Source organism: Aulostomus chinensis, chromosome 4 (assembly GCF_037954235.1).
Source record: "Aulostomus chinensis isolate RoL2024-O1b breed Wild chromosome 4, RoL_Achi_v1.0, whole genome shotgun sequence".
In the NCBI taxonomy this organism is placed as follows: domain Eukaryota; kingdom Metazoa; phylum Chordata; class Actinopteri; order Syngnathiformes; family Aulostomidae; genus Aulostomus; species Aulostomus chinensis.
This window is the reverse complement of record NC_141323.1, coordinates 22,108,757-22,135,600: the sequence shown is the minus strand read 5'-3', so window position 1 is coordinate 22,135,600 and position 26,844 is coordinate 22,108,757. Positions and strand designations below refer to the sequence as shown.

Genomic DNA, 26,844 nt, shown 5'->3' with positions numbered 1-26,844 from the left:
AGAGTTCATGGTTTAGAGTGCTGTTGTGTGCAGACATTGGATTACTAGCTCTGGAAATTGGCTATGCTGAGCAAAAGCAGATTTTTTACACAAAATGTTGCTGTTCTTCAGTCTGCCAGTGTCTTTTTTCTACTGGCAAATGTTTTTAAATGGGAAAAGATAGCCCACCCAATTTTTTATTGGCCCTCTCAAAATATAATTTTTGCCTACACCACACTGGGCCTCCTTTACTTAAAAAATGATTAAAATAATGCATTATATACCGTAACAGCCCCAACACAGACAGACTGTTACAGTTACAATCCTTTCTTTGCTATTAATGTTTATATTAAAACTCCTTTTTCCCTTAAGTGCTCAAGATGTTGATAAAGGTGAAATACAAAGGAACAAGGAAATGTGTTAAACTGGATGAAATCAGCTTCTCCGATTTCATCGGTTTGGGTAAGTTAGGTTCATTTTGAATTGAGTAATACATGGGGCTTTAATGACAATGTGTTAATGGAGTGTGCTTGTCATGCTTCAGTTCATCAGAAATTTCTCATACCAGAAGAGACAATGCTGAAAACCACAGATGACCAGGGAATAGAGGTGGATGAGGACGTCTCTCGGGAGCTTGCGACTGTTAAAGATGTCTGCTTCGTCATCTGCACTGATGATGGTAAAGTGGTGTCAGTTTCTGTTTTATCATTATGAAGTGATGATATTCTTGAGAAAAATGTTCCCTTTGAAAGAAATGTGTCAGTGTTTAATTTTTTTAATCAAAATAATTGGATATTTAAAAAAAGCACAACCAAATGTCTGCTTTTCAGACCTCCAACCACCAGACCTTTTCAAGGACAACACTGACAGTGCAGACCTGGCCGAGTATATAACACTCAAACCATGTGGTAGGGAATGTTATCACGTACAGAATGAAATACTAAGTAACTATTCTCTGTTGATAGCAAGTAGTAATGTTGATTTTGGTGATCAGGTTTATGCCTTATACACTGATGGGTTTTTTATCCTCAGATTTGGCACTTCTGCAGCCAGGTGAAGGATCCTCCTCCTCCAGTCTAACAGATACACTGTCCATCACAAGCTTAAGCAGCCCAAGAAGCGACACAAGTGATGCTGGATATCAACTTGCTCACCCTGATATGGACAGCACCCGTGCAAGAAGTGTAAGTGTAGTGATTTACATACTTGACAGTTTGCTAGTTGGTTAGCGTAACTTAGGATGCAGATTAAACTCAGGGGCTACAGATCTTGAAAGCCTCATCCTAAATGATATTTTTTTGTGACAGATTGATGTTTCCTGAAGAAATGATCAGTACTTTTGGTCGCTAATTCTTATGATCTTTTTAAAAATCTATTCCAATTAGGTGGTGGAGCAGATTCCGAGCTCAAAGCCAGCAGGGATGACCGTGATTAAGGAGTATGAAGACACGGGGAGTTTGAAAGATTCAACTCGCCCATTAATGGTGAACATCATTGTGGCTCACATGCGTGAAAAGGAAGGGTAAGAAGCTTGATGCTGGTACCTAAATGTTCTTTTTTTCAGTGAAGGAAAGAATCTTTTCACAAACAATATTTATGTATTTTAGGAGAGCAGTAGCCAAAACAACCAAGGAGTTTCATGCTCTTGGAATTGTGTCACTCTTCCCATCTTTGAAGGATCCATACTCAAAAAAGGGATATGTGAGTTTGCATTGTAAATACAGTGTGAAATCCTGATCTTTTTCAGAATTTCACCATTTGCTTTCCTTTGAAACTTTAAAATGTCAGAACTCGAACCACAGATATTATTATTTCAGGAACATTTCTATGACATCCAGAGCAACACAGGTTTTCTTGAGTGGAGGGTGAAGACAGTTCAACGTCAGTCTAAAACTGCATCAACTTCCCACAACAGTGATGCGTAAAGGAGGTCCCACATCGTCAAGGACAGTTGGTCCCATTGATGACCAGCAATCAGGAGATGGCTGCACGGAAGCAATGTCTCATCTTCACCACACAACTGACTGTGACTTAGTCTTCCAGAAGATGAGAGAAACATTCCTCTATCGCCAACAGATGATCCATGATCAACAGCAGTCAGCAGACATTCTCCAAATGTTCCCTCGTTTCTTGGACACTAAAGGACTGGTAGGAAACAAATACGATTTGAATAATATTTCTTAAAATAAATTTGATTCAATTGAGATGATTGTAATGGTAGTTCCCTCCGCTTTACATTAGATTTTGCAGGATTTCTTGCTGATGTTTGGATGAGAGATTTCATCCAGTTTCCTGGAAAAGTGGACCACCTGCTTTAAAGACAAGATCATCCGAGAGGCCAGGAGCCTGAGACAGACACCTCTTCTGAAAAAACACCTCAACTCTGCCCTAAATGAAGAGTCTGACACTGCTGATGATGAGCCAGGTCGTATGTTGTTAAGGGTTTGTTTGCGATATCATAAGTTAGCATACATTTTTAAGCAAATGGGAGTACATCTGATTATTACTGTCGCCTGTTTTTCTTTTAAAATGTAGAGAAAGATATTCTTAGGTAAAATATATGTTGATTTTTGTCTGCAGAGTGGGACAGTGACATGGCCTCCCTTCTTGTCTTGCTGCATCTGCTTACACCTCAACCAGCTGGACGTAAGCGGCCAAAAAAGATCAGTGTTGCAGAGGCTGCAGATCATTTAGTGCTATTTCAGAAGGTTTGTAAAAGCCACGTGATCTTTTCCAGTATTTTGTAACATTTTTTTCTAGTTAACTGCTTATGTGACAGTGCTTCTCATTGTGTTTCAGGCGTGCCAGAGCTTGGAGGGCCACCTTACCACAGAGCGAAACCCCCAGCCATATCTTTTGGCCAGAGGAACCTCACGAGCACAGGTTTTCAGCTTCTACATAGTCTTGGATGGAAAGCTTCTTCCATGTCAGGCAAGTACATCTTTGGGTGCATTTGATGAGCCGTTCAAGTCTCATTTTGTTTTCAGTCTGAAATATGATGATGCTCTCTCCAGCCTGTACACATTTTTGCAGACTACACTGTACAACATTGACATTGACACAACAGAAGAAACTCCAAGAGTCAAAGAGTTAAGAGCAAAGTTGTTGAACAAGCAGTCGCTAAAATGCTGAGATGTTTCCTCTGTGCGTCATCCTTTGGTCCAGCTCTGCTCTTGCTCAGGCACCTCAAACTAATTCATGGAATGTATCCAGGGAAAAATTTAAGATGAAAATGTGGTCAAATAGGATGCTGCTTGCAGTTCTCAAGTTATTCTGGATTTAGAAGGCACCTCATTAAGATACATGCACCATTTGACAGTCCATGTCTGACAGATCAGACCCCTGTCAGCCATGACACTGAAGAGCATGATAATTTGAAGTGCTTCAATGATGAAACCCCCTCTGCTTCATCACAACACCAAAATATTGAAGAAGGCTCTTCAGTGCCACTAAGCAGCAAGGACATGTGTGCATCAATTATTGCCAAACTTTTAGGAAGTGGTGTACCAAATACTGCCGTACTTTCTACCATTGAGAACTTGGCGGAATTTGTTGGAGACTTGCAAACTAATATACAGGAACAAGTGCTGAACTTAATACCAGCCACCAATCCCGCCAGATCGGCCATTGAAGAGTTGTTTAAACACACAGACAATCCTTTCAGCCATTTAAATTCAAATAGCAAGTTGGAAAAATATTTCACAGAAAAATGGGATATCATGCAAGCAGTTGAAAAGCGCCTAGGTGTAAGATTTGATACCAGACGAAACACCAAAACTGGAAACTAGGAGCAAGTTCCAATCATTGACAAATTGATCTGTATTCAATAGTTAAAACACTGCAGTTCATTTTCACAAATGAAAGTATTTGTGAATTGATGCAAAAATCTACTAGCTGTGACAAATATGAGGACTTGTGTGATGGAAGCTACTTCACAAATCATCCCCTGTTTTCAAGTGAAAAGTTTGCTCTCCAGTTGTACTTTGATGAATTGGAGTGCGCAAATCCGCCAGGTTCAAAAAAAGGTATCCATAAAGTTGTCTGTCTTTACTTCATTTTAAGGAATCTTCCACCCAGGGTGAATTCAGCCTTGATGAACATTCATCTGGTATCATTGTTCCATGCACAAGATGCTAAGAAATATGGTATTGATGAAATATTGAAACCCTTAGTAAGAGACCTGAAAATATTAGAAACAGCTGGAGTTGCTGTTCCATTTTCTGAAGTCTGTGTTCGTGGCACTCTTGCACAAATGACTGGTGATAACGTGGGTATGCACAGCATTCTTGGATTCATGGAGTCATTTAGTGCAAATCATTTCTGTGGGTTTGTCAAAAGTCAGTTTTCTCAGAAGATGACCCGTGTTTGACTTTAAGATCTGCAGTTTTGAATGACCAACATTTTACTGCTTTGGAAAATGATCCAACAATAACCTCCTTATTTGGCATTAAGCGGAACAGCATTCTGAACACTTTGCAGTATTTCAGAAAATTATGCTGTTGACATCATGCATGACATTTTGGAGGGGGTTGGTCAATATGAGGCCAGGTTACTTTTTGAATACCTGATGAAACATTTCATCACTAAAGAAAGCCTGTTGAAGAGGATCTATGCTTTCAAGTATGGCTATTTGGAAAAGAAAAACAAGCCAACCAATGTTAAGCTTGACTGTGTGGGACATGGACTCGGGTTAAACACATCCCAAAGTCTGTGTTTGATCACAAACATACCCTTAATATTTGGTGACCTGGTACCACAGGATGATTTGCACTGGCATTTGATGCTTTTGTTGCTGAACATTATTGACGTTGTGTTTTCATACTCGATCACTGAAGGGATGACTGTGTATCTAAAGCATCTTATTATCGAACATCACCAACTCTTCAAAGAACTTTACTCATCAAAAACCTTGATCCCAAAACACCATTTCATGGTCCGCTATCCTCGGTGCTTCCGAAAAATAGGACCACTTATTCATATCTGGACAATGAGATTCAAAGCTAAACATACATTTTTCAAGGACTGTGATAAGAACTTCAAGAATTTGACTGTCTCACTTGCAAGAAAACATCAGTTTGCTGTAGCCTATCATTGGGAATGCTTGGCCTTAAAAGCAGTCAAGTCTGGTCCAATCAAAATGTGTTTACTTGAAACATCAAGATGTATCTGCATACCTTCACACTGACCCACAGTCCATTGTCAACCTGACAAACTGGGTAAAGTGTGATGGAGTTGAATATCATGTTGGCCTTTTTGTTTGCATAGGCACTGATGAAAACACGCCTTTGTTCAGCAAAATAACCACTATTATCTTGCATAAAGGTGAAGTGTTTTTTGTTCTGATGGAACATGAAACTTGTTTCCATGACCATTTTCTTGCTTTCCAAGTAAATGAAATCAACCCAAATAAGATTCTGGTTCTGGAAAGAAGGGCCTGAAGACACTTCAAAGCTTTTGATGCCCAAATGTCCTGTGGGTGTGATTCATGTTTTTATGTTGTGTCAGAGAGTTGTATTATTTGAAGTGTCAAAATGTTTGATAAAGGAAACTGAGTGGAATTGATCTTGACTTGTATGTACACGTGTTGAGCTTAATGATGAGTTGAACTGTTTACATTATGTCTGCAATCCTGCATTACAAGGAAGTCACATTTGTTAAATGTGTTCAATATGTCAAGGTTTTTGACAAAGTTTGCACTGGATGGATTTTCTCCAAAGAATTTGTAGAAATCTAGTTGAGATTATTTGTTGAAAAATTGAAATATGTTTTTGTATAACATTTTGTTTTTTATTTGACTTACATTTTATAACACCGTTTTGCAACTGTTAAGCTGCCATTATAAGTGTCTTTTGATTTGAGGTTTTACCTTATTTTCTACTTGAAGAACGATGTTGTTGAACAAAGCTCATTGTTAGACAAATGATTTTACCAAAATATAACTTGGTTCACAAGTATGTATTCATGCAGCGAAGTGTTGCTGACCTAATGTCTCAATGTTTTAAATAAAGAGAGGCATTAAAGTAATTTATTTGGTGTATTTCATATTTATTTTACCTAAAAAAAACATTTTAGTGTCTTGAAATATTAACTCCATGAGTGTAAAATACAACACATATTAATAGTTGACTGTTAACACTGAAAAAGAGTTAACATAAATGTAACTAAATATAAGAGTTAATTGTACTCTGAATGGGAGTTGTTTTTTAACACCTGTACATGTTCAGTTTTAACTCCTGATAGGAGTTAAAAGATCAACTCTCAGAAAAGAGTTACTTTAACACAGCCCAAGAGTTTATTCGCTGGTCTCACATGTACACTCAGATTGAGTTGATTTTAACTCACAGAGAGTTTATTCCCGAATCCAAAATCTAACTACAAATGTTGGATCAAAGTCTACTGAAGCATTGTTGTTTTTTTAATGTATTTTCTTTAATTCACATTTTGTCCATAAACTTCATAATCAGAGTCGCCATCTCATCACATGACTAAAGTTTGGGTTCTGTATTGGTGGTAAAATATCCTTCCATACCCCTCACTAGTTTGCACACAGAAAAGCATATTTTACTGGTTTCAAATCTCTTAGTGTGTTCTCTCACTTAAACCAGCTGTGGCAGCTTTCATTGTGCGATTGATTTTAAAATATAAAGATGGAACAGAATCATTGGAATAAGATGTCAGGACATTTGAAGGAATGTAAATCTCCTGTTGAAATGTTGCAGTGTGCAGCTGAGGCTCTCTGGCAGTGGCACAAGGAGCCACAATGGCAGAACCTGGACCCTCCTGGAGGAGAACCACAGGTATTTTTTCTTGATGCAGCTCATTTTCAGCTCTTAACAAAAACTCAGGAGTGATTCAGGAGAAGAGTTTCAGAAAAGCTGAGGTTGAAGGACTTCAATTTTTAAATTTCCCCTGGAACCAGACAACCTTGGGAGGTAAAACCTCCAATCATAGCCACTCAGATGCAGCAGCAGAAAGAAGCTGTCATCTACCCTGACAGTCAGAGCATCAAGTCAAGAAAACATCAACCATCTTGTAGTTCCAAACCTTCACCTGTCAGATTCAGCTACTTCTTATTGTGGGACTTTAAATTTGAACACAATGGAATTTGGACAAGGAGTTTTCCTTCAAGTCCAAACATCATCGTCCAGCCTCCAACCAGAGGTCTATGACTATGATTTGAGGTTTTACCTCCCAAGGTTGTCTGGTTCCAGGTGAATTTTAAAATTCCAGTCTCCAACCTTGGCTGTTCTGAAACTCTTCTCCTGAATCACTCCTGAGCTGCAGTAAGAAAAAATACCAGTGCCCAACCAGATCAACTTCATGGTAAATGGACTCAATTTTATTTTTCTACCTTATCTGCACTCAAAGCGCTTTACAGTGTAATCTCATTCACACAGGCCTCAAATGCTAATCTTTTGTTATGTTAGTTGATTTTGTTTTGTTCGTTTACACATCGTCACTTTTTATATGACGTCAATAAAAATGTGTCAACATTGTATGATGTACAATCTACTAAGTGGGTATCAAGTGATGTTAAAACAACATTTTTTAGGGGTTTAAATCAGTACTTGAAGTAGCCACTGAATTCATATTTACTTCATCGCTTAAGTATCTTTAAAAAAATAAAATCAAAGTGAGGTACAATCATTGCCCAGCAAAATACAGCTTACCTATTGAAAGGTGTTTTTATGTTTCATTTTAACTTCTCCCCAGTCCACTCCTCCCCCGTTGGATGGCACCAGAATGAAAATCAGATTTTATTCCTATTAATATCTACAAGTGTAAGCTACAACCTCTTACAGCTAAATGTTAAATCAATGGAAAAGTACATTCAAACTTCTGCCTTGACTCAGGTAGCTCCTTTCTCTCATGCCGATTCTCTCTCCTTCGCTGCTGCAGTGGTGCTCCAACTCCACTGTCATGAAATAACTTATTATTTTGTTCTTGGTTGTCATGGTGACTCGTGGTATCGGGGCTCCATTGATGATGGCGTTTTGTCGTGGTTGTGCACGTGTGCAACTCAAGGTGAACGTACTCACAGTTGATTGAAGCAACTCAGATCAGCTGTTCTGGAATCAGATACTCAGAGTTTCCCATCTCAGAGTGTCAACTCAGGAGTGATTGAGGAGAAGAGTTTTAGAACAGCCACAGTTGGGGGACTTCCATCCAGCCATCCATTTTCTTTACCTGTAAGGGAGTGGAAACAGTTCTGCAAAAATAACAAAAATAAACAGCATGTCGTGGTGGAAAATGGTGGATGAGAGGAATCAGAGGACTGAGTCTCAGGTGCCAGATGGGGGATCTCTTTATTCTTAGCGACGATCCCTCCTAGCAGTGCAGTTAAAGATGTCCTCCCACTGATACAGAATATGACATACCTTTTTATACTGTATTCAGGCTGTGTGTGTGTGTGTGTGTGTGTGTGTGTGATGTGATGTGATGGCCTTCACACTATCTTCAAGGACCAGAAAGGAATGGGACATTCCCCAATTACACTTATCTTGGACCTTGGCTGCCTGTGTGTGGCGTCTCTTTACCATGTGTATGTGTGGTGTACTTGCTTTCCCAGATGACTGCCATCTTTGTTATGTTGGCTGACATGTTGAAGTGTCAGCACAGGTCATAGTGATGAGACTTAACTCTCATTCTCCCACAAGTATTATTTCCACCTCATACTCCTGCATATATTCAAGTGAACAGGGAACACAAATTTATGCACAACTTCTCCTGTGTGTTCATCCACAGTCACTAAACAACAACCAAACCAAACAAAAGAGGGTTTGCCAGCATGGCGATCAGCTGTAGTTCACCATCTTATCCAGGTCACATGACTCAGGAGTAGCATGGCCGTCTGGCAACCAAAGGGTGGCTGGTTTGATCCTCATTTCCACCCGGTGACCATGTCAAAGTGTCCTTGAGTAAGAGACTGAACCCCTAATTGAGCATCAAAAGCAGCTCAGACCTGCTGCAGCTCAGCAGACCTCAGCCATTTTTAGGATGTCTCAATGATTCTCCTTCACGTGATTTTCATTCAGAAACAATAGAATTGTCAAATACCACAACAGTTTTCAGCTTGCTGGTAAACAGTATTTCAACTTCCATTCCACTGTGTAATGGCCGTGACTCATGTGTACTATATGCAGTACTAATCAAGTACAGCCCTGACTGATACTTTATCTCCAATGCTAGGAAGGATAAGAATGTTGAAATGGACCAAGCAGGAATAGAATCTCAAGTCATGTCAACTTTACTGAGCAGCACTCAGTTAATTTCAGGAAACACAAGACATTTTGACCACATGTCAATGAAGTAGTCAGCATCAGATACCATCAGATACCACCAGATACCATCAGATACCACCAGATACCATCAGATACCACCAGATACCACCAGATACCATCAGATACCACCAGATACCATCAGATACCACCAGATACCATCAGATACCATCAGATACCATCAGATACCACCAGATACCATCAGATACCACCAGATACCATCAGATACCACCAGATACCATCAGATACCACCAGATACCACCAGATATCATCAGATACCATCAGCTTATCAGCTCAGTGTGCATGAGGTCATGGTTGCTCATTGAAGAACCAGGGCTGCTCTCTCCACCAATCCACTGCCAACAAGCCGGACAAGTGGGACTGGCAACTGTTCTGCTCCGCAAGTTCATCTGGCATCATCATGACCTGCTCCTCTATCAGGGGCATCCACATTCTTCAATGTTGCCCTGAGTCAGCAGGAGCAGACGCTACCTTTAGGGGCCGAAGTGTTCACACGCAGAACCAGAACACAGCCACAGCTTTCTTTCATTTTCTGTCTCAAATACTTGACAAGTTTCAACTTGGTCCAAAACCTGCTCACCTCTCTGGGTGTCAAGTGTGTCTGCACCGTCTGACCAAACTTCATCAAATGTGTGAGTGTTATTTCCTGCAAATCAACTCTGGGCAGTGTTGATTGCAAGAAGAAAAAAAAGTAGAAAAAATTCTGTCAAGTCACGTTAGAACCAAGCTCTGGACCAAAGTCTGGTGCTTTTTCAATTTTCAGTCAGTGAGTAATGTTCTATTCATTTCTGTAACTCTATCTCACATTGATACAGAGAGTTGTTTTTAATCTTTTAAATCATGTGACCATCATCATAACAGCTGTTGTCCTTGTTTTATCTGAAAACAAATTTATTCCTGATGAATTCCCACTGACTGTAGCAGAGACTTGTCCTCATCTTTTCTTCCATGCTCTGTGTCCTGTATATGGTTATAATGATGCCCACATTTAAGGTGAATGACAGTTTCAGACATTGTTCTATTTTAAGCATTTAACGTTCAATCTTGTGCTTTACCAAAGAAATGTGTAATATTGGGTGCTGGTGTCTCACCTCTGACAGATGAGGTTTGTTGCAGAGCACCAGGAGTAATAAAGCACTACTTTCTCAACAGTTGACAGACAGTGCAGACTGTTTACGTACCTCCTACTATATGTTCCCCACAGAAACAAGGATCTCATAAAGATTCCTGTCAGACAATTTCAACACTCCACTTTCACTCATGGCTTCACAATAAATGATATTAAACATTGGTTACTTCTATTAAATATGAAGCCATCACTGAGCTGTTTACAATGAAGTTCATATCATGAAACAAGGTAAGTTAAAGTTAAAGTACTGTCTTTCGTAAAAATATCAATATCTTTTCAAATATAGAATAACTTTAAAAACAAAGTCGCCCCAACGTTTCTTTTGACAGCCCAAACGACTGAGACTAGTTTGATGAGATTTGGACGTGGAGGGGGGCTGCGTGACGTCAAGGGTCAGAAATGTCTTTTTGAATGACTTCAAAGCAGGTTTAAATGGTTTGTAGTTTCATGGTGTTAATTCGGGTGTTGTTCTACCGCCTCAGTGCAGCTCAGGGGGCGGGGCTATTTCAGCAGACACGCGCAGGAACTCTGGGCTGAGTTCCACTCTCCATCTCCACGCGCTGTTCTCTAAGATTTGCGGTGTCCAGAGGAAAACGCAGTGCCTGGAATATTCGGTTTAAAAAGAAAAAAAACGAAGTATATGAACTTCTACAGGTTCTAAAACTTTATATACGCCGCGTATAAAGCCTTAAGTAGCGAGTAAGGCGATTGTTAAAGGCACCTGAAGCTGGTAGACTTTAGCTGAAGTTAATGCTAATGCTACCTGACATTCTTGCTAGTTTATGAACTTTAATGGCAGGAGAATAAAGGGAACTATGTTCTTTTTCTGTACTGCATCAAACATGGAGGTGAGTTTACTCTCATTTTGTGTATAAAATACTATCACAACATACAGACACAAGGTTTGATGAAACTTCACTGTTTGAGGACATTTTTTGTTGAATTTCTTTTTTTTGGGCGGGGGGGGGGGGGTGAATGTCCTGTATTATTTTGTTTAATTTGTGCTTTTCTTTTCCTTGGAGTTCATAGTGGCATTATCAGCTTGAGTCAGTAGAGGGCAGTATGCACCTTATTGTTGTTTAGTTTGATGTGTCAAATTAATTTGACCTTGTCTGCTGCCTCTTGCAGGTTTCAACTTGAATGAGAAAGTTTTTTATTATCCACTAATATTGGTAATGGACAAGATACAAATTCATGATGTAACTGTGAACATTAAAAGCTGCTGAAGCAGTTCTTCATTTGAAACATTTTGAAACTTAATCCAGCTTTATCTTGTTAAATGCTTTCTTCCTGTAGTTAAAAAAACAGTTGTGGATTCCCAGCGCAGCTGAACTTGACATTTTTGATGAGACTGAGGCAGCAGTGGAGGAAGACGTCCTCCTTGAACTCCTGGAGGCCAATCCAGACGTAGGTGATGAAGGCAGGAGTCATTATGAAGCTTTGCTGTTAACAAACAGTCAGAAACACATTTTCTCTGATGCAGCTTAACTTGACATGTTAATGAAATCTGGACTGCAGTGACACAGTTGGGTCACATTTCTGTAACATGTTCAGTTATTAAATACAGGTTACTTGAAAGACTGAAAATGAAATCTCAATGATTTGAGCTACTTTGTGGAAAAATAACAAAATGGACGCAGCCATAAAAATGGAGTTTCACAAACATGTCTGTTTCTAGATTTGTCTCCTTTAGATCATTCAACACCATCTCCACTCACACAAACCTCATCACTTTGTCTTCAAGTAGATTGAAAAACCTGGAGATGATGATGTCAGCAGTTTTACATTCTAGAACTTTGGGGTTTTACTTAACAAGACTGAATACTTCAGAGTTCCCTCTGAAAAACTGGAATTGTCAATATTGTAATATTTGGTTTGATAACTTTGTTACTGTCTAATGTAATGTGATGTAATGCTGTAGTACCTTGATTCATATTTTTAAGTCTGCTACAATGTTCAACTTGATCATCTAAGCAGATATGAAAATACAAAATAACAGTAATTAAAACCATCAGTCAATGAAAATGCCAGTTTGACAATGACTTGGATTCATAGGATGGGACACAAATTCAAAAAGAGTAAACCTTCTTCTTTATCAGTGTTTTTGTTTCACTGTTGTCCTTTGTATTTTTGTTGAACTTTAACAGGAGCGCTTCTACGATGGAAAAGGGGGCTGAATATTTCTGTTCTATCAGACAAAGTCCAGGAGTGCAGTAAAACAGCCGGTCAAGGAAGCAACGGTTCTTCAAGCAAAAGGACCAGAGATCAGCAGCCATGTTGCCTCAGCAGCTTGAAGGTGACTCTTGTAGGGAGACCATTTCATTTCTTCTTCACTCTCCTGATGAAGCTGATGTGTTTCAAAAGATCAAGTTAGGAAGCAGCAAAATGCACCAAGTGACCTCTAAAGAGTCTCCAGCTGGTCCAGAACGCTGCAGCGAGGGTTTTGACGGGAGTTAAGAAGAGAGAACACATCTCTCCCACTTTAGCTTCTCTTCACTGGCTTCCTGTAGGATCTAGAATCGACTTCAAAGTCCTTCTGCTGACTTATAAGGCTCTCAATGATAAAGCTCCATCCTATTTGAAAGAGCTCATTAGTCCCTACTGTCCGACCAGAGCACTCCGCTCCCAGAATGCAGGTCTTTTAGTGATTCCCAGTATCAATAAAAACAGACTGGGAGGTAGAGCCTTTAGTTACTGGGCTCCTCTACTGTGGAACCAGCTCTCTCCATGGGTCAGAGAGGCAGACACTTTAACTACGTTTAAGTCCAGGCTTAAGACCTTCCTCTATGACAGAGCCTTCAGTTAGGACTGGTTCAGGTAGCTCTGAACCATTGATAGCTATGCTGCTACAGGCTTAGACTGCTGGGGGACACATCAGATTACATGGAGCCCTTCCCTCCTCTCCTCTCCTCTCCCCCTCTCTCCTCCTCTCCTCCCTGCACATTTTTGGAACTGTCATTACCATTACTTGTTGCACTTTGTAGTTTGGCCTTGGTGTCTCGCAGTCTCTCTGTGTTTCCACAGATCCACCAGAGCCCCAACCGCCGCCTGCATCGCCCCCCCCCCCCCTTATTCCCTACTGTTACACTGGCCTGCGCTCCCCTTCCATGAACCAGTCTGCCATCCAGTCCCCCATCAAGCTGGCTTGCTCTCCCTGCCTCCCCTACCAGAAGCTTCCTTCTTCAGCTGTTATTAACATTTCCATGTTTCCCACATTTTGTATTGTAAACTGTTTTCTTGTCTGGAGCAACATCTACTGCACGTCTGTCCGTCCTGGGTGAGGGATCCCTCCTCTGTTGCTCACCCTGAGGTTTCTCAGATTTTTCCCTGTTAAAAGGGTTTTCTATGGAGTTTTTCCTCAGTCGATGTGAGGGTCTAAGGGCAGAGGATGTTGTTATGATGCCATGTGAAGCCCTTTGAGACAAACTGTTTGTGAAAACGGGCTCTACAAATAAAATTGCCTTACCTTACCTACCTACCTCAAGTTAATTTTAGGTTGGAGGAGCGGAGCTCTGGTTCCGCTGGTATCAGCCCGGTCCAGTGTTGTGGATTTCTCTCTCTTCTCTCCAACATTGTAGACCAGCAAAAGCAAGTTAAGAGCAAAAACAGGTTTCTATCAGGTTGTCTCTCTAAATGCTGCACGTCTGTGCTGATAAACGTCTCATGATTGTGGTTTGTCTCCACCGGCCTCCCCCCTCCTCTCTATCAGCCTCTGACTCTCACTCTCACCCAATGTCCTCCCCTTCCTCCTGCTTCTACGACTGAACAAAGATTTGTAGATTTGACACAAAAATACAAGCCTGTGGTGCAACGCTGCTTCTCACACAGAAATACATGGAAACACTTGGCCCTCAATCTGCTGGTCTGACCAACACATTCACTTGCAGGGTTCTTTTAACAGGCCTGAAATCACCAGTTCAGTTTCCCTGCTTTGAAATATGTGGTGACAATGTCTGAACATGACCAAGTTCAAGGTTGAAGTACTGCAGTTACTACAAGATAAGAAGTACCTGGATGATGAAGCCTCTTCAAGACATTCAAGCAAGTCCAGTTGCTTTTATCCTTTAAACTCAAATCTGATCCAGGATCAGTGAGTTGACACTCAAAACTATCATTAAAGTGAATTAACTTTTTTCCTGTCTGTTCTATTTATGATTTGTCTGGCAGGTTTGTTATTAATATTCCAGGAATGTGTGTCAGTTTTCAGTCTTTTTTTCCTGTTTCCTTCACAAACATGGGGGATGAAGTCCTGAGTGACGATCAAGAAACTCCCTAAAAATGAGAAGTAACGACAGCAAGGAAATCACCTGAAGTCAGTAAAAGTGTCATTTTAATAAATGGATTCAAAAGTCAGATCAGAGATTTTGTCAGATTTTACTTTTATGAAATGCCTGGGAAAAGCTTGCTTTCATCCTGAGCTCAGGAGGGTTCACTGTTTTGTTTCCAGTGTTGTGTTTTTGCCTCTGGAATGAAATTTCATTCTTATGTACACTGCTTGTTCTCTCTCTCTCTCTCTCTCTCTCTCTCTCTCTCTCCTCTGACCTTCGTTAGCAGTCCAGTGAAACTCAGCTAATTTATCTGAGGACTTCACTTTGAAACCCTCTGTTTCAGACACGCTGTCGTTTGCCTCCTCAGATGCTGAAACTGTCAGAGGTCCTAAAAAATGTCTGGAGAATCATGGATGAGATTCACCTCTAGTAGGATTTAACAAAACATCTCTGTGTTGTTAAATGCAGTTGACATGAAATGTGTTAAGTTGGTCAGGCTTGTTTTATGAAGTAGGTGTCGTTTTATATCAGGAAACAGGAGATGTGGTGCTGACAATCTGATGCGTCTGCAGCAGTGAAGGAGAGGAAACTGCTCATCTGATCAGAAGATCATGAGTGTCGCAACTCTGATGTGGATGACGTGTCCGACCCTCAGCTTTATCTTTGTATCACTTCAGCACATCAGGAGCTGTTGACACGGACATGAAAAGCTGCACTTAAGAGTCCTGATGAGGAAATAAGAGTGAAGAAACTAGTAGCAGACGATCGGAGGAGCTTGACACTGGACATGGATGGCAGGGTGCTGCTGGTGGTGCTGGTGCTGCTGGTGCTGTGGAGCTCAGGTAGGCTTCCTGTTGGAGGTGTTGTTGATCTGCATGGTTCAGATAGACGTGTGTTTGAAACGGCTCAAATCAACTGCCTCATGTCCTGGAGGCAGCAGCTGCATTTCTGGATTGACTCCCTCACTGTTTGCTCCAGTCGGCCCTCAACTGCTCTGATGTTCTGTGTTCTGTATGTCAAGAAGTCAAATAAATGGACTGTTCTCCAGTTGTAGTGTGCTGGTACAAACACAGTAGTTCAATCACATGAGGTGGCTGAGCTGCTGCTAAACCCAGAGAGTGTCGGTCCACCACAGTCTAACTAGTCTCAGCTTAGTTTCAGATCAACTTGAAAAATATTCTTTTAATTTACATGAAGCAGGAGAGACAAGATAACAGGAACGCTGAGAAAAGACCGAGTGTCAACAACTGAACCATGAAATAAGAGACAAGAATCAAAGACACTGAAGCCACATTTGCAGAAATTGTGTGTGTGTGTGTGTGTGTGTGTGTGTGTGTGTGTGTGTGTGTGTGTGTGTGTGTGTGGGGAGGGGGGGTCAGAACCAGAAAAGACTTTTTTGCCAATGTTGTGCATTGAGGAGCGATTTGGTCAAAATTATAATTGTCAATAATTATGAATATAATTTTTGATTATTGAATGAAATACAAATTAATATTGAATATTAAATAAAATAAAATGAATAAAAAAGAAATAAACTAAAAATAATTTCAACAAATCAATGATTCATTCATAATGAGAGACTAATATTGTGTCAGTGTTGTGTGTAAATTGATGGTGTGTGTGTTGTGTTCATTATCTTTGTATCTCAATCATATTAATAATGAATGATGAATATCTATCATGGTAGGCTGATGAATGACATCTGAAGAAGATCATTGTAAAAAGAAATAGAATAAATGAATGGGTAGAGAAATAAATCCTACTTTAAGGCCTTTTAACATTTGTAATGGAGAACCTCTGGTTTCTATCATACAGAAATATCAATAAAATATAATTCCACAATAATTTTGTACAGCAAAGAATAAACAAACACATAGGAGACAAAGAGTAGAAATATGTAATTAATGACTATCACCATAATAAGAAAAACAATAACCATAGTTGTGATATTAATATAAAGGTGATGTCATCATTAACAACGTTGTTAATGCCAGAACAATAATAGCAAGAGTAGTGATGAGAACCAGAAAACAGTGATGCCACAAAAACAGTGATAATAATAATAATAATAATAATAATAATAGTAATGAGAGAGAAGTGTCACATTTCATTAATAACTTGTGTTTGGTAATAATAATGGTGAATGAGGATAAATTGTTCATCTCTGGTTTGCTGTTCCTATTTTTTTCCTCCTCCACTTGCAGTGATTCCTCATACAGGATTTGTAGCATTTCTACTGTCAAAAAATATATAAACAAGCAAGTGGACGAGGAGAAAGAGACCAGAACATAGTTATAATGTCTGAAATGATACATTATTAATAATAGAATAGAACAAAATATTGATTGAGTGAGAGTATTAATAATAATAACAATAATAATAATTTCATCATGCAGTAATTCTGTATTATTCAGAATCAATGGTATCCTTTTCAATGCTTTTGTTGTTATCACCACGATCAGTAGAAATGTTTCTAATACAGCAACAATAATATCAAATATAATATGATTATGATATTGTAATGAAAACAATAAATGTATGAACAAATAAAGACATTTTAAAAAGAATAAAGGGTGAGTGGAGCTTGTGTGTGTGTGTGTGTGTGTGTGTGTGTGTGTGTGTGTGTGTGTGTGTGTTGAATGTGTTGGGTGTTTGTGTGTTCAATGTCACTTTGAGGGTTGGAGGTCAGGTTCATTTATTGATGGTAGTGGACCAGGTTTTACTGAAGTTGGTGGTTTCATGGTTGATGGATGCAGACATTTTTCCAGGGATTTCTGCTCATCAGCAGCTTCTTCCACTGTAGGATGTTGAGGTTGTTTGGAGGTTTCCAGTCTAACAGGATGGACTTCTGGGTGATAGTGAGTGCTGGAGGGGAATGCTGGAAGATGGATGAAGGAATGGTCGTTGCCTCCTGGCTCCAGTTTGAACTCTTCTCCAGTACGACCTCCATCATTTTTCTGTCCTCAGTAACTGTGATAATTGTGTGTACGTGTGAGCATTTGACACCAGAAAAGACCACTGAGGCAGGTTTACTGGTCACCAGCACCTCTCCTCTCCTGTGACAGGTCTCCTGCTCCTCTCCTCCTCCACTGAGGGAGGGGGGAGGGTGGAGGGGGGGCACAGCTCCCTTCTATTTCCTTTAAGTTGGCTCATAGCACCGTAATTGAAAAGGTCCTGGAAACTCATCATGACACAGTTGTTAATCCAGGTCTGAGTGAACATGACCCTCTCAGAGTCTTGATACTCCAGTCTGGAATTTCAGTTTCTTTTTGGAGTCCTTTCTCAATAAACCCATCATGATACTGGTCCTCTTTGGTGATGTAACAGACTTAAATACTCTTGTAACTGTCATGTCCATGCATGTAGTGGTGTTCTTTGTTTGCCATGTGTCTATGTTGTGTCATGACGTCCTGTTTTATTTTGAAATTTAACCATCCTCCCAGTTTCTGGTAACTTCCACTTCCCCGTGGTGGATTTCCCACCAGTCTGATTGTCTTCCCCACCCCGACTGTGTCCTCCTGTTTCCGTCACCTCATGAGTTTATGTCGTCTGCATTTCTCTTTGTCTGGTGCGAGTTTGTCTTTTCCGTCAGTTCCAAACGTGCTACGTCATTTAATGCCTCATCAAGTTTGTGTTTTTGTTGAATCTTTGTCTAGTCAGGTTTTGTTTTCCATGCCATGCTCCTTACCTGATCTAACTTTGAGTTCCTTTGTCACTTTGTCGAGTCAGGTTCTCCTCAGTCGAGTGAGTTTGAGTTTTTGTAGTTTAGGCTTTTTTCCTCATAAGAGTGGTTTTGATTTGTACTTTAGTAATAAACTTTCTTCATCTGGCACCTTGCCTGGGAGTCGTGGCTTTGGGTTCTCGTCCAAGCTCAAGTCATGACAGGAACAAAGACAAAGTGTGCACTTGATTTATTAGGTGGTACATAATTATTGAAGTGGTAAAATTGTTAAAATGTCAATAATCATATCATAAATCAAAATAATTCTTGGATAATATATCCTGGGAGACATGGTTGTGCAGTGGTCAGCACTGTTGCCTCACAGCGTAAAGGTTCCAGGTTTGAGCCCAAACTTGAGCACAGGATCTTTCTGTGTGGAGTCTGCATGTTCTCCCTGTGTCTGTGTGGGTTCTCTCTGGTACTCCAGCTTCCTCCCACAGTCCAAAGACATCAAGAGGGGACGAGGCTGATTGATACTCTAAATTGACTGTAGGTGTGGCTTTGAGTGTGAATGGTTGTCTGTCTCTATGTGTTGGCCCTGTGACGGACTGGTGACCTGTCCAGGTTGAACCTGGCCTCTCACAGGAAGGCTGCTGTGATAGGCTCCAGCCCCCCGGCACCCTTAACAAGATAAGAGGTACGAAATTGATGGGATACATCAACTAACATAACGTGTTACTGTGACAGGCCTAATATACACTCGTAATTTTAGGAGGTGCACTTGTTCACCTGGTGCAATAAAAACATTTTCCACTGAATACTTACAAATAGTCTCGATGATGTATATTAAACATCAATTATAGATTCAAATTTGTCATTTTTCAGAGTACAAGTACTGACATGCAGCTAGCATCCAACCAGAAGTGCAAATCAACTGGAACGTGCAGATGAATCCAAGTATAAATGTGGAATAATGTTGTATTACACAGTTTAGGCAGGAGTGTCATGAGAATCACACCATTAACTTGCTGTGTACATGAGGTTAGATCACATATAAACAAAGCTAGTATGTTTACTTCAAACCAGAGGTGCTGCCTGGAAACGTAGCATCAGTTTTTATGTATTTAGCTGCTTCTCAAGCACATTTTCTTCTCCCTCCCTGTCGGCTCCACCCTCCTCCAATTGCAGTACTTTTGAGTCCCAAAATGCTGAGGCAGGTGAAGGAAAAGTGCTCTCACTTGACTGGACCTGCAGTGAGCAGTAGAAAGTAAAATGTAAAAATCATCCAGGAAGGCCAATTAGAGGTTGGACTTTTTGGACCAGCAGAGTCTCCATTCTGGGCTCAGGTGTTCCAGTGTGAGGGCCATGAATCTTCCCTCCTGGACTGTGGCCGCTCAGGGTCTGGAAACACCTGCTCACCTGGCAAATCAGTTGGACTCATCTGCTCAGGTGGAGCTTTGGTTCAGGTCCTCCTCCATCCTGTTGCATATTCATGTATTAATGATCCTCTTGTCTCTGCTCAGATGCTGATGATGTCAGGTTGGTGGGAGGAGCAAACCACTGTGCTGGTAGACTGGAGGTGAAACACCTGGGAGAGTGGAGAGAAGCAGAGACAGACAGGTCCTGGACCCTGAAGGAAACAGCTGTGATATGTAGACGGCTGGACTGTGGTTCTGCTGTCTCAACACAGCAGAGAGACGAGTCCTCAGAACGACTCATGTGGTTCATCGACTCTGAGTGTGTTCAGTATACATCAACACTGAAGGAGTGTGTGAGATCATGGAACTCTTCTGGTTCCTCCATCCTGGAAATCACCTGCTCAGGTAACATTATTGACACTAACAGTCATGTGACTGAGATCCAGGACAAGTTGTCTTTGGCTGTTTAATTGAACACAAATGTTCCTCTATTATTCTGACAATAACATAACAATTTTTTTAACCTTCATCTCGCCAGAAGACTCTCACTGCATGTTTTCTCAATCGCATACTTCTATACTGCATACTTAAAATTTTAAGTCTACTCAACTGAAAATGGAAAAACGTATGGATAGTTTTCAAAAATTGAGAATGCAAAAGTTCCTGGATGACGTACTCCAATCAGTTAAGATTTTGAGTGTGCAACTGTGGACACTTGCTGTGGTGAGAGTCGGCCAACACTGACTTGTATAGAGTCATCTTTACATGAAATAACAGGGACAAGTAGGAAATTCTGTGTGGACACGGGTTTGAAAAGATAAAATCACTTGTCACCAAAATGTTGTGCTAAATAAATCACACAATTAAACTCTACAGACCGTTGCTTCTTCAGCCAGTAGAAGGAGGACATCGTGTTGTTGGCGCCTATTGTGGTGTAACAATGTGCGATGACCCTCCATTTTGCTTTTTTACTGCTTCAGAAATTGACAAACAAGCACAGGCAAAAGGAGGCAGTAATTAGCTGATGCTGATGCGGTGCTCGCCAGTCACAAATCTGTGTAGAAGAAGAAGACATCACGTCATCATTTCTGAAGAGTGCACCGCACGGCAGGATGTGGTTTGGGACAGCACTGCACCCTCGAAACACGCGCACTGCGCGATTGAGTACATACTTTGCTTAGAATACTCAGTTTGAAAATTTTACATATGCAGTATGGAAGTATGTGATTTGGTACACAGTAATGCAGTCATGTTACTATGATCCAGTACAAGTGACTTTGTTTTTTTAACATGCACACAAATATTCACAAAACTCCAGTGTTTTTATTTTTTACCTTTATTTAGTCCAAGGAAACTCACTGAGAGTGACTCACATTTGCAGGAGCACCCTGATCACATTCACAGTCATAGAACAGCAGCTGCTCAGTACCACCTCTGAGAGCCTTGCTCAAGGGCATCTTGGTGGTGTTAATGAGTGTGGCTGCTTCCTCCTACCAGTCCTGAGGATTGAACCAACAACCTTTTAGTTTCAAGTTCACTTCTCTGTCCTTCAGGCCAGTGGTTGTCTAACTGTTGAAGCAAGTACCTCCATGATGACCATGGAACAGTGTCATAGTGCCTCTGTTCAGCTGCATCAGAGGTGGACAGCATGTTTTCTCAGAGTCAGAGTGAGTCAGAGGCCAACCATCAGACAACCATAGAGAAACATGAAACACTGGAATATTTTATGAATCTGAACTTGTTTTCAAGTGTGTGTGTCAATCTGGTGAACTCTGAGGTTCCAGTGAAAAGATCCACTTGTTGCCAATTACTGCTATAAATGATGCATTGATCAATGATGAAATACAGTAAATTATATTATGAATAGTGTTTGAGAATATTTGAAAGTAAGGAGCTGGGCAGTGTCTTTGGTATCAGTGCTCTGATGCAGCAGTCAGCTGGAGCCTCTGTTGGAATCACCTTTGATAGCAATACACACTGAGCACAGGTTCCAATAGAAGACCCAGTGTGTGCTGCTCAGGGTCCAGCACAGGTAGGCCAACACACTGTTGCTGTTTGACTGAGATGCACACCAGACAGTTGTAGAATCACAGACATCAGAATGTATCTTAGCATCAATCAGGGAAACGCTGGCTCTGGTTCTTCTGTGGAGGCGAGCAGCAGTGACGTGAGTTCATCCTCAGGACAACACAGGAGTTGGGAATCATTCAGCTCCTCCAGGAGCTGTGGCCTCATGACGATCTCTTCCAGGGTTTTCACACTGAACAACACCAGGGCCGGCTTTTCCTTCATCACCATTGTAGTGATTTGCAGTTCCCTCCTGTCAGATCACCTGCTATTGAGCTGCTGGTGTAGCAGATGTTTGTTTTTATTTCCTGACACTCTGACTATTTCCCGTTCATCAGACTGAAAGCCTGAGGGTAGAAACTGTTTTTAGCCTGGTGGTCTCAGCATCCAGGGCTCTGTAGCATCTTCCAGAGGGGAGGGGATCAAACAGTTTGTGACTGGGGTGTGATGGGTCAGCAGAGATGGTGCCTGTCCGTTTCCTGACCCTGGACCGATAAAGGTCCTGGATGACAGGTAGGTCGGCCCCCATGATTCTCTCTGCTGACCCGATTGTTCGTTGCAGTCTGATCCTGTCTTGTTTGGTGGCCGATCCAAACCAAGAGTGATGGCTGTGAACAGGACAGACTGAATGATTGTAGTATAGAAGATGATCAGCAGCTCCTGTGGCAGGTTCAACTTCCTGAGCTGTCACAGGAAGTCCAACCTCTGCTGAGCTTTTTTTCTGGACAGTGTCCATGTTAGAGGTGGACTTCAGGTTCTTGGAGATTGTGGTTCCCAGGAACTTGAACATGTCCTCAGGAGACACTGTGTTGTTGAGGATGGTGAGGGGGGAGAGTGTGGGTGGGCTTCTCCTGAAGTCCACTGTCATCTCCACATTCTTGAGCAGGTTCAGCTCCAGGTGGTTCAGACTGCCCCAGTGGACCAGCTGCTCCACCTCCTGTCTGAAAGCAGACTTGGAACCATCCTTGATTGATACAGATATGTATTTTCTTTCAAAATTGTTTGCTATTTTTTCGATAGTATTCATTGTTTCAAAACAATTTTGACTTGTTTAACTTTCCAAAAGATATTTGGGTTTTCCACAGTTTGAGAATCACAACTTTAGGCTGCCACTGCTAGGATCTGAAAATGGTGGTGATGATAACGTAAACTAGAGATTCCAGTTGTGTTCTCTGGTATCCACATGTGGGATATTAGATGGTTTAGGGAGGAAAGAGCAGGAATCATGATTCCCAGCTTCAATAATCACATGAATTATTTCAAAGAGGATAAATTCCTTCCAATTCTATATTTTCCTTCTCACTCTCAGGATAAATTCCGAGGAAATCTGTTTTCCTGTCTCATTTCCAGGGTTTGCTAGTTAACATGTCAGAGGCATGAACAGGTGAGTTCATATTAACATGACTTCATTCTCATCATGAATCTGCCTCTTGTTGTCTTTCTCAGAGTCTGTCAGGCTGGTGAACGGGTCGGACCTTTGCTCTGGAAGACTGGAGGTGAAATCTAACCAGCTGTGGTCCTCAGTGTGTGAAGAGGACTTTGACATGCAGGATGCAGAGGTGCTGTGTGGAGAGCTGAGATGTGGGACACCTTCAGTCCTGGAGGGGGCACTTTTTGGACCAGCAGAGTCTCCATTCTGGGCTCAGGTGTTCCAGTGTGAGGGCCATGAATCTTCCCTCCTGGACTGTGGACGCTCAGGGTCTGGAAACACCTGCTCACCTGGCAAATCAGTTGGACTCATCTGCTCAGGTGCAGCTTTGGTTCAGGTCCTCCTCCGTCCTGTTGCATATTCATGTATTAATGATGCTCTTGTCTCTGCTCAGATGCTGATGATGTCAGGTTGGTGGGAGGAGCAAACTACTGTGCTGGTAGACTGGAGGTGAAACACCTGGGAGAGTGGAGAGAAGCAGAGACAGACTGGTCCTGGACCCTGAAGGAAACAGCTGTGATATGTAGATGGCTGGACTGTGGTTCTGCTGTCTCAACACAGCAGAGAGACACGTCCTCAGAACGACTCGTGTGGTTCATCAACTCTGAGTGTGTTCAGTCTACATCAACACTGAAGGAGTGTGTGAGATCATGGAACTCTCCTGGTTCCACCATCCAGGAAATCACCTGCTCAGGTAACATTATTGACACTAACAGTCATGTGACTGAGATCCAGGACAAGTTGACTTTGGCTGTTTACATGAACACAAATATTCCTCTATTATTCTGACAATGATGATATCCCATTTTTAACCTTTATTTAACCAGAAGAAACTCCCTGAGTGACTCACATTTGCAGCACCACTCTGATAATGTTCTTGAAAACAACACAAGCTGCTCAGTACAGCCACTGAGGGCCTTGCTCAAGGGCCCCATGGTGGTGGTAGTGAGGGAGGCAGCAGTGCTGCTTGTAGCTCAATCCTGGTGAGACAAAGGTGAAGTGTACTGATGTTTCCAGTAGCTTTTTAATCTGTTCAGCTTTCAGTTGTATTTTAACATAATTTACTGTCTCTCTGTTTCATTTTTGTGTTCAGAAAAAAACCTTCAGAGCTAAAAGACAGATAAATGAAATGTAATCAGTTCTTAAAAAAAACACAAATTTTAAACGTCAGATGTGCAACATGAACAATCTTCAAAACAATGAATCACAAAAATGAGTCATGTTCACCCATAGTGTGCTCATGTGGTGAGGTAGAGAAGCTAACAAGACTGAGAAACAGTTGTGACCAAAGCTCATGGTTTTAGACTCCATTGGTTTCCATCAGTCTGCAGGTGAGCCCACTCACTGTCTCAGTCACACCCTCAACCTCGTCCTGTCGTATGGAATTGAAGCCAAACATCAAGTTGTATTTCCACAGAACTCTTTTTAATCCCCGTCCCAATCTGTCCATCAGTCTCTTCCACTTTCTCTCTGTCTTTATCTCTGTCCCTCTCTTTCCTCCTGTTTATCTGTCTTCCTCCATTTTCTGTCTTGTCCTGCTCTCCTGCTCTCTTTCCCCCTGCTATTCAAAGCAGAAGGCCGTTCCTGTTGAGCCTGGATCTGCTCGACGTTCCTGCCTGTTAAAAGGAAGGCTTTTGTCACTGCTTTTGTGCCTGCTGATGGAGAATTGTTGGGTGTAGATTCATTGAAGAAGTTTGGTGCTGGACCTGCTGTACTTGTAAAGTGTCATGAGATAACTTTTGTTGTGATTTGGCTCAATACAAATAAAAGTGACTTGACTTGACTGATGTCAGCATAGCCTTAACCTCAACACACAGATACAAAAACCCCACCCAAAACACAGAACATGGCATCAAACAGAACAATGACAGAAGACCTTGTTCTCGTTCCAACTTGGGGCTTCAAAGTTTTGAATGATTCCTACATGTTAGGAGTCTCTACTAAAAAAGGCCGTAAGAAAATAAAAGCTCACAGACTTTAACCTCAGTAACAGCCTATCAGATTCATTTACACTCCTTCTTCCTGCCTCTCCTGATGATTGAACTGACAACCCTCCCATCACAAGTTCACTTCTCTATGTGGTCAGGATGCTGATGTAAACCAGAGATTCCAGTTGAGGTCTCTGATTTAGAAATATGGGATATTAAATCCTGGGATATTAGGTACAGTGAGGAATGAGCAGGAATATTGTTTCCCAGTTTCAACAATCACATGAATTTTTCCAAGGAGGATGAATTCCGAGGAAATCTGTTTTCCTGTCTCATTTCCAGGGTTTGCTAGTTAACATGTCAGAGGCATGAACAGGTGAGTTCATGTTAACATGAATTCATTCTCATCATGAATCTGCCTCTTGTTGTCTTTCTCAGAGTCTGTCAGGCTGGTGGACGGGTCGGAACTTTGCTCTGGCAGACTGCAGGTGAAGTCTAACCAGCTGTGGTCCTCGGTGTGTGAAGAGGACTTTGACATGCAGGATGCAGAGGTGCTGTGTGGAGAGCTGAGATGTGGGACACCTTCAGTCCTGGAGGGGGGACTTTTTGGACCAGCAGAGTCTCCATTCTGGACTCAGGTGTTCCAGTGTGAGGGCCATGAATCTTCCCTCCTGGACTGTGGACACTCAGGGTCTGGAAACACCTGCTCACCTGGCAGATCAGTTGGACTCATCTGCTCAGGTGCAGCTTTGGTTCAGGTCCTCCTCCGTCCTGTTGCATATTCATGTATTAATGATGCTCTTGTCTCTGCTCAGATGCTGATGATGTCAGGTTGGTGGGAGGAGCAAACCACTGTGCTGGTAGACTGGAGGTGAAACACCTGGGAGAGTGGAGAGCAGCAGAGACAGACCGGTCCTGGACCCTGAAGGAAACAGCTGTGATATGTAGACGGCTGGACTGTGGTTCTGCTGTCTCAACACAGGAGAGAGACAAGTCCTCAGAACGACTCGTGTGGTTCATCAACTCTGAGTGTGTTCAGTCTACATCAACACTGAAGGAGTGTGTGAGATCATGGAACTATCCTGGTTCCACCATCCAGGAAATCACCTGCTCAGGTAACATTATTGACACTAACAGTCATGTGACTGAGATTCAGGACAAGTTGACTTTGGCTCTTTACATGAACACAAATATTCCTCTGTTATTCTGACAATGATGATATCCCATTTTTTAACCTTTATTTAACCAGAGGAAACTCCCTGAGTGACTCACATTTGCAGCATCACTCTGATAATGTTCACAAAAACACAAAACAAGCTGCTCAGTTCATCTACTGAGGGCCTTGCTCAAGGGCACCTCAGTGGTGTTCATGAGGGAGGCAGCAGTGCTGCTTGTAGCTCAATCCTGGTGAGACAAAGGTGAAGTGTATTGATGTTTCCAGTAGCTTTTTAATCTGTTCAGCACTCAGCAGGATTTTAACATAATTTACTGTCTGTTTCATCCTTTTCTTCAGGAAAAACCCTCAAGTGCTAAAAGACAGATAAATGAAATTAGCTCTTTTTTTAAACGTCAGATGTGCAACATAAACAATCTTCACAACAACGAACTACAAAAATTAGTCATGTTCACCCATAGTGTGCTCATGTGGTGAGGTAGAGAAGCTAAC

The 26,844-nt window shown here is 41.5% G+C and overlaps 1 long non-coding RNA gene across 2 annotated transcripts; it reads left to right on the top strand.

Moving 5' to 3' along the window:
* Nucleotides 1-10,963: 10,963 nt before the first annotated feature.
* On the top strand, nt 10,964-13,545 carry LOC147263561 (uncharacterized). 2 transcript variants are annotated; one of them, XR_015112632.1, is made up of 3 exons: nt 10,964-11,255; nt 11,704-11,814; nt 12,555-13,545. It is a non-coding gene; the product is annotated as an uncharacterized LOC147263561 (long non-coding RNA). The 2 variants fall into 2 exon arrangements; XR_015112631.1 differs by lacking the exon at nt 10,964-11,255 and adding an exon at nt 11,531-11,579.
* Nucleotides 13,546-26,844: the final 13,299 nt, after the last annotated feature.